Consider the following 9,001-nt stretch of genomic DNA (forward strand, 5'->3'; position numbering starts at 1 on the left):
TATACTAACAGTCACTGCAATGTCGTGGAGCTGTTATCTCCTGGCGGAGCAACAATACTAGTCAATATGTACATCCAGTACGGTGACAACATTGAAAGTCATCTTGACCACCTAGCTACAGTAACTACGGCATTGCAAGGACGAAGAATGGTAATTACTGCTGATATCAACGCAAAATCCCCCCTGTGGTACAGCGGCACACTAACGGAGAGAAAGTTGAAGAATTCATCATGGCCTCGCAACTAGTGGTAGCTAACAAGCCTGGCAACCCTGCAACCTATGCTGGGGGAGGAGGGCCAGGCAATAACATCGACATAACTTTAGCCACTTCCAATGCAATCAACATAATACAACAGAGGAAAGTTGAAGAAAACGCCACCACCAGCGACCACAACTTAATTACATTCATTGTAGGAGATAGAGTGTCCCGCTGGGCCATGGGGTGGGAAACGCAATTCAACTAAAAAAGGGCTGATTGGGAACGTCTAGCGAGGGAGTGCGTCATTCCTGCCTTGCCAGAAGGTGACGCAGACCTGGAAGTGGACATAAATGACAGAGCAGAGGAACTGATCAGTGCAATAACTAGCGCGGTGAAAGCTGCCGTACCGACCAGGAGGAAGGCCATGGCAGCCTCTCCATCACCATGGTCGCCTGAGCTCGAGGATATGCACCGGTCGGTCAGAAGGTTGAGAAGATACTACCAGCGCAGTGTCGTCTGGCCATAACGGCAAAGATGGCTGCTGCAATATTGGGAGGCTAAACTCCGATTTCAGAAGGAACTCCAAGCTGTCAGAACACAAAGCTGGGAAAACTTCGTCCAGAGCCAATTGTCATTGGACCCCTGGGGCATACCATATACAATAGTAAGAGAGAAGATCCGCTCTCCACTGGAATTATCAACAGTCAGGCATGGGGACAGGATGACGGAATTCTGGCAGGAGAGTGCCGAGGTCCTCCTCCGGTCCCTGCTGCCTGATGATAGCGCGGATGGGGAATCTGAACAACAACAACTAAGACTTGATAGCCTTCTCAGAGGAAGAGGTGGCTGCCCACATAAAGTCACTTAAAAGGGGTAAAGTTCCCGGGCCAGACGGCATTGTAGCTGAGGTGCAGTTTCTAGCTCCCCAGCTAACTGTACCACTCTCCCACTTGTACAATGAGTGTCTCAGACAGCGAAAATTTCCAAGGGTGTGGAAGACAGCAAACGTAGTCATCATTCGAAAAGGACCAGATAAAGACCCAACAAACACAAAATCCTACAGACCAATCTGCTTGCTTAACATACTAGGGAAAATACTAGAAAAGCTACTAGCTGACAGACTGGCCGCACACTGAGTGCTGTGTGGGATGAGCGACAGGCAGTTTGGCTTCAGGCCTGGGCGATCGGCATCTGATGCAGTCGCCCCGGCAGCTGAGGTCTGTGGCTCTACCCCGCACAAGTACATGGTGGGCATCATGGTTGACATCAGTGGCACCTTCGACAACCTGTGGTGGCCTTCGCTCTTCTCCTGCTTGCGGGAGAAGGAGTGTCCAGGGCCGCTATATGGTTGTCTGAGGAGCTATTGCGAGCAGCAGGAGGTCTGGCTACCATCCACTAGCGGGAGAATTGGAAAATCTATAACATAGGGCTGTCCCCAGGGTTCCGTGTTAGGGCCCCTGTTTTGGGACATCCACATGGAGCCTTTACTAGACACCTTACAACGAAGTGAAGAAGTGCTAGAGGTGATAGCCTATGCAGATGACCTCCTCCTATTGGTCGGCGGCCGTAGCCGCGAAGACATAAAACACAAAATAGAAAGTGCCCTAAACAAACTAGAGCTATGGTGCCAAAACACTAAAATGACGATATCACCAAGCAAATCTACATACTTGCTGTTAAAGGGACAATTAATCCGAAACCCGACTGTACGAATCGAGCACTCGCCGGTCCTTCGACGACATGACACACGATACCTGGGCATCATCACTAATGAGAAGTGGAACTTCAGGAAACACATTGAAACCGTAACACAGAAAGCCCTTCAAACATTGAACAATCTCATATCCATCGGACATAAAAGATTTCATCTCCCCCCTCATCTCATAAAACTCTACCACAATAACATATTAATATCAATAGTGGGTTACGGCTCGGGAGTCTGGGGACACACGCTCACGAGGGTTGTGCCCGCCATGACAGTGAGAAGGGTTAAAAGGAACATGATACTTAGATCTGTGGGGGCTTATAGAACATCACCAGGGGGAGTGCTATTGGTCATAATGGGGCTCTACCCCCTGGACATCAACGTCAGAGAGCAGGCCGCATGGTTCTGGGTTAAGCAGGGAAATGCAACGAAAATAGAAGAGACTTTAGGCACTGGCGCTAGGGACAAGGGTGAGATTCCGCAAAGGGGGGAACAACTATGGCAAGAACTATGGGAAACGGACGAAACAGGGCGTAGGACATATGAACACATTCCAAACATTAGAGAACGATTAAAAATGAGATACTTTGAACCCACCAGAGGACTAATCCATTCTCTCACTGGAGATGGGCCTTACCAGACATACTTATGTCGGTTCGGGAAAAGGGCCACACCTGAGTATGAATGTGGTGAACCGGAGGGCACTCCCGATCATGTGATTTACGCGTGCCTCCTCTTCAATGATGCTGCTTCCATACTACGTGACCAACTACCTGACCATGACACACACCATCTCATTAGACAACGAGACACTTTTCAAACTCTAAACAAACTTGCAGACGAGGTATCACGAAAAGTGCTAAAAGAATACATGAGGGAAATAAATTAATTACAATAAATGTAGAGGAATTATAATACCAAACATGCGCCCAACTCCTATACCGCCTGCGCGTGGATAGGCCGACCTTAATAGTATGGAATCCGCCACATGCGGGACTAGGGGGGGTGGGGAATAACATCACGGACTGGACAACGCACCGAAATTGACTTAGGTTAGAACCAGTTAGTAGAAATTAGATTAGGAAATTAGTATTAGGAACCTGCAGCGAATAACATCCTGGCCTGCCCAATGTCAGGGGCAAGCCCATCGGGATCAGCTCGATGGGCAAGGCAATAAAATAGGTTTATATATATATATATTTCTGACACATTTGTGACGCTGCAGGTAGTAGAGTTACTTAAGATCTTAGGAATTAAGTAGTAATACGATTAAGAATAGCTGCCCATTGTAATTAGAGTATAGCTGTAGCTCAATATTCACTACAATGTAATTACCTGCAAATAGTATCTAACAACTTAGAAAGTAAGACACACTAATCATATAAGGAAGTGGGTTATGTTGTATAATTATTATTGATGGTTAGCAAAGAATTTAAAAAAAAGTTCCGACCAGAGATGGAAGGAACGCTTTTATTAGACCAAAAGCAATGGGTCGGCTCGTCCGGTCCGTTTGCCTTGCTGACTCTGAATAACCATGGTCTGATCGCACGGTCCTCGTACCGGCGATGCATCTTTCAAATGTCTGCCTCATCAACTGTCGATGGTAGGTTCTGCGCCAACCATGGTTGTAACGGGGAATCAGGGTTCGATTCCGGAGAGGGACCCTCAGAAATGGCTACCACATCCAAAGTAGGCAGCAGGCGCGCAAATTACCCACTCCCGGCACAGGGAGGTAGCGACGAAAAATAACGATACGGGACTCATCCGAGGCACCGTAATCGGAATGAGTACACTTCAAATCCTTTAACGAGTATCTATTCAAGGACAAGTCTGGTGCCAGCAGCTGTGGTAATTCCAGCTCCAATAGCGTATATTAAAGTTGTTGCGGTTAAAATGCTCGTAGTTGGATTTGTGTCCCACACTGTTGGTTCACCGCCCATCGGTGTTTAACTGGCATGTATCATGGGACGTTCTGCCGGTGGGGCGAGCCGAAGGCGTGCGACCGCTTCGTGCGTGCTCGTGCGTCCCGAGGCGGACCCCGTTGAAATCCTACCAGGGTGCTCTTTATTGAGTGTCTCGATGGGCCGGCACGTTTACTATGAAGAAATTTGAGTGCTTAAAGCAGGCAAGCCCGCCTGAATACTGTGTGCAAGGAATATTGGAATAGGACCTCGGTTCTATTTTGTTGGTTTTCGGAACCCGAGGTCATGATTAATAGGGACAGGCGGGGGCATTCGTATTGCGACGTTAGAGGTGAAATTCTTGGATCGTCGCCAGACGAACAGAAGCGAAAGCATTTGCCAAGTATGTTTTCATTAATCGAGAACGAAAGTAAGAGGTTCGAAGGCGATCAAATACCGCCCTAGTTCTAACCATAAACGCTGCCAGCCAGCGATCCGCAGCAGTTCCTCCGATGACTCGGCGGGTAGCCTCCAGGAAACCAAAAAAACTTCAGGGGGAAGTATGGTTGCAAAGCTGTAACTTAAAGGAATTTGACTCAACACGGGAAACCTCACCAGGCCCGGACACAAGAAGGATTGACAGATTGACAGCTGTTTCTGGATTCTGTGTGGTGGTGGTGCATGTCCGTTCTTAGTTGGTGGAGCAATTTGTCTGGTTAATTCCGCTAACTAGTCGCGTGACATCCTTCGTGCTGTCAGCGATTACTTTTCTTCTCAGAGGGACAGGCGGCTTCTAGCTGCACGAGATTGAGCAATAACAGGTCGGTGATGCCCTTAAATGTTCTGGGTTGCATGCGCGCTACGCTGAAGGAATCAGCATGTCTTCCTAGGCCGAAAGGTCGGGGTAACCCACTGAACCTCCTTCGTGCTAGGGATTGGGGCTTGCAATTGTTCCCCATAAACGAGGAATTCCCAGTAAGCGCAAGTCATAAGCTCGCATTGACTTGTACACACTGACCGTCTTCATAGGCCGTAAGGTCAGGGTAATCCGCTGAACCTCCCACGTGCTAGGGATTGGAGCTTGCACTTCTTCCCCATGAATGAGGAATTCCCAGTAAGCGCGAGTCATAAGCTGGCGTTGATTACGTCCCTGCCCTTTGTATACACCGCCCGTCGCTACTACCAATTAAATGATTTAGTGAGGTCTTCGGACTGGTACACGCCATCGACTCTGTCGTTGCCGATGCTACTGGAAAGATGACCAAGCTTGATCATTTAGAGGAAGTAAAAGTCGTAACAAGGTTTCCGTAGGTGAACCTGTGGAAGGATCATTACCAACTAGACGGCATGTCTTTCGATGTGTGTGTCGTATCGCGCAACACGCTACCTGTACAGCTCGCAGCACCCGTGCGCCACGTGCGGAACCATGTGTGCTTCTCAAAAGTAGCGGACATGTGTGGTACGAGCGCTGAAGTTCTGGAGCGGCAGGCCTACGGCACCTGGCGCCTAGCGCCGGTTTTGAGTGACTTGCGCCCGAATGCCTGTCCGGTCTGGTGCTGTACGATGCCCATTGGCCATGAGGCTGATGGACAAAACATGGAACAGTGACCGTCAAACGGATCAGCCCCGCCTGTGCCATTGTTTTGAGAAAGACAGTGGAAACTAAAAACGATCATTCAGGACGGTGGATCACTCGGCTCGTGGGTCGATGAAGAGCGCAGTAAACTGCATGTCGATATGTGAACTGCAGGACACATAAACATCGACGTTTCGAACGCACATTGCGGTCCATGGATTCCGTTCCTGGGCCATGTCTGGCTGAGGGTAGGCTTCGTATACTGAACCGCGCGACGTTTGCCCCGCTTCAGAGACCTAGGTGTGTCATGGCCGCGTCTGGGGCTGACCGCGTCTTCTTAAACGTGCGATGCGCACCCGTCACCTGGCGGCTCGCATACCGGTACTGTCTCGGTAGCGTGCACAGCCGGCTAGCGGTGTGGCGTGCAACACCTCGTACAAAGACCTCAGAGCAGGCTGAGACTACCCGCTTAATTTAAGCATATTACTAAACGGACGAAAAGGAACTAAGAAGGATTCCCTCAGTAGCGGCGAGCGAACAGGGAAGAGTCCAGCACCGAACCCCACAGGCTGCCGCCTGTCGTGGCATGTGGTGTTTGGGAGGGTCCACTACCCCGACGCCTCGCGCCGAGCCCAAGTAAAACTTGAATGAGGCCACGGCCCGTAGAGAGTGCCAGGCCCATAGCTGCCGGTGCGAACGTCGGCGCGACCTCTCCTTCGAGTAGGGTTGCTTGCGAGTGCAGCTCCAAGTGGGTGGTAAACTCCATCTGAGACTAAATATGATCACGAGACCGATAGCGAACAAGTACCGTGAGGGAAAGTTGAAAAGAACTTTGAAGAGTGAGTTGAAAAGTACGTGAAACCATTCTGGGGTGAACGTGAGAAGTCCAAAAGGTCGAACATGTGAGATTCACGCCAATCCGACCACTGCCTGCCTTCTCGGCAGATGGGGCCTGCCGCCCGCGTGGAGCAATCCATGGCGGGCTCGTGTCCGGTTGCCTTTCCACTCGCCATGGGGTGGGATCATTCTGGCGTGCAGTGGGCCGCACTTCTCCCCTAGTATGACGTCGCCACCCACTGGGTGCCGGCCTACGTCAGGATGCGCAGCCTGTCCTTCCGCAGAGCCCTGGTCTCCTGGCTGGCTGCTCGGCGGTATATCTGGAGTTGTCGATTCGCCCCTTTGGACGCTCGGGCTCCTGGCAAGCTCACGTGGTTCTTCGCGGATGACAGACCTACCTGGCCTGGCCCCAGACCTGCGCCGCTGTTGGCTCAGGATGCTCTCAGGTGGAATAATCACTCCCATCAGCGGCGCTTCACCTTTGGACAATTGCATGACCTGTCTTGAAACATGCACCAAGGAGCTTAACATGTGCGCTAGTCATTGGGCTGTACGAAATCTAAAGGCGTAATGAAAGTGAAGGTCTCGCCTTGTGCGGGCAGAGGGAGGATGGGGCTTCCCCGCCCTTCACTGGGGGGCGACCTCCGCACTCCCGGTGCGTCTCGTCTCGTCCTATGCCTGGCCAGTACAAAGTTAGGGGAAACCCTGATGGAGCTATTCTGATGTGCAAATCGATCATCGGAGCTGGGTATGGGGGCGAAAAACTAATCGAACCATCTAGTAGCTGGTTCCCTCCCAAGTTTCCCTCAGGATAGCTGGTGCTTGTACGAGTCTCATCCAGTAAAGCAAATGATTAGAGGCCTTGGGGCCGAAACGACATCAACCTATTCTCAAACTTTAAATGGGTGAGATCTCCGGCTTGCTTGATATGCTCAAGCCACGAGCAAACGACTTGGATCAGGGTGCCAAGTGGGCCACTTTTGGTAAGCAGAACTGGCGCAGTGGGATGAACCAAACGACGAGTTGAGGCGCCCAAATCGAAGCTCATGGGAAACCATGAAAGGCATCGGTAGCTGAAGACAGCAGGACAGTGGCCATAGAAGTAGGAATCTGCTAAGGAGTGTGTAACAACTCTCCTGCCGAAGCAACTAGCCCTGAAAATGGATGGCGCTGAAGATACTCCAGCGAGGCCCTGGAGGGCTGACGTGGAAAAGGGTTTCATGTGAACAGCCATTGCACACAAGTCAGTCGATCCTAAGCCCTAGGGGAAATCTGGTGTTGATGGGGGCCATCATAGGATGATGCGCTTTGTGCTGGCCCCTGTTGGGCGAAAGGGCTATCCGGTTCCTATTCCGGAACCAGGCAGTGGAACCGATACAAGTCGGGCCTCTTTTTTAGAGATGCTTGTTGGGGTAACCCAGAAGGACTTGGAGACGCCCTCGGGAGACTGGGGAAGAGTTTTCTGCATGACCGTTCGAGATCCCTGGAATCCTCTAGCGGGGAGATAGGGTTTGGAACATGAAGAGCACTGCAGTTGTGGCAGTGTCCCAATCTTCCCCTTGGACCTTGAAAATCTGGGAGAGGGTCACGTGGAGGTGTTGCACCGGTTCGTACCCATATCTGCAGCAGGTCTCCAAGGTGAAGAGCCTCTACTTGTTAGAATAATGTAGGTAAGGGAAGTGGGCAAATTGGTTCTGTAAATTCGGGATAAGGATTGGTTCTGAGGATAGGGGCGTGTCGGGCTTGGTCGGGAAGTGGGTCAGCGCTGTCGTGCCGGGCCTGAGCGAGGTGAGTGCCGTAGGGGTGCCGGTAAGTGCGGGCGTTAAGCGGGGGCGTGGTCTGCTCTCGCCGTTGGTCGGCCTCGTGCTGGCCGGCGGTGAAGGATGCTCGCGCCTGCGCGGCGTACGCGCCACGGTGCTTCACCTTGCGTGCAGGATCCGAGCTCGGTCCCGTGCCTTGGCTCCCACGGATCTTCCTTGCTGCGAGGCCGCGTCCGCCTTAGGCTAGGCGCAAATTGAGACGAGTATAGTACGTGTGACGTGACACTACACTACAGCGCGAAACGCACGTGCCGCACGAGTCGCGCGGATCCAGCGCATATTGCGGTGCGTACACCATACTTCGCACGCGCCGGCTGGCGAGGCTCTGCGCTGACAGAACCGAAGGGCGCGCAACCTTATCTTTCTCAAACGATTTTACAGAAACTATTCACTGAAAATATTTGATTTTTGCCTTACTTGTAGCGTTATGTGTCAGCTTCGTGAGGAAGTGCCCATCAACTCGCTAATGACCATTCTTATTGTGATGTACACATTTTAGTAAGACACTACGCAAAAGTCAAGAAGTTTGCAACGAAAATTAGGGGCCGCTATGATTTTGCGTTTGGTGTGCATTACACCATATGTTGCTCCGTATGAAATTTAGCTAACGTACTGAATTTTTGTTTAGATTTGGGAGGAGGTCTCTATCTGCCTCCGATCTCGAGAAAATATATCCCATGTAGCGCACTCACTTCCGATGTCACGCCCGCGAGAATGAAATACTCGCAACATCTCTCATATCACCTAAACCGCTCGAGACATCGAAACGAAAGTTTGGCGAATGATAGCACACAAAGAGGAGAGTGTTTTGTCAATTCTTAAACACACGGAACTTTCTTATCTATGACGATATATCAGTACTTATACTTCCCTTTTTATTTATTTCAGTCCAGTGAGTGTAGTTTTTTTTAAGAGTTATCGACAGCTAGCGAAACAAGAGCTTCCTAGTATGAAAATAAACAT

General features: G+C 50.7%; 1 pseudogene; it reads left to right on the top strand.

Annotated features, from left to right (window-relative positions):
* Positions 1-5,478: 5,478 nt before the first annotated feature.
* LOC124608372 lies at positions 5,479-5,633 on the top strand (annotated as a pseudogene).
* The last annotated feature ends 3,368 nt before the right edge of the window (positions 5,634-9,001 follow it).

This window comes from Schistocerca americana, chromosome 3, assembly GCF_021461395.2.
Source record: "Schistocerca americana isolate TAMUIC-IGC-003095 chromosome 3, iqSchAmer2.1, whole genome shotgun sequence".
Classification (NCBI taxonomy): domain Eukaryota; kingdom Metazoa; phylum Arthropoda; class Insecta; order Orthoptera; family Acrididae; genus Schistocerca; species Schistocerca americana.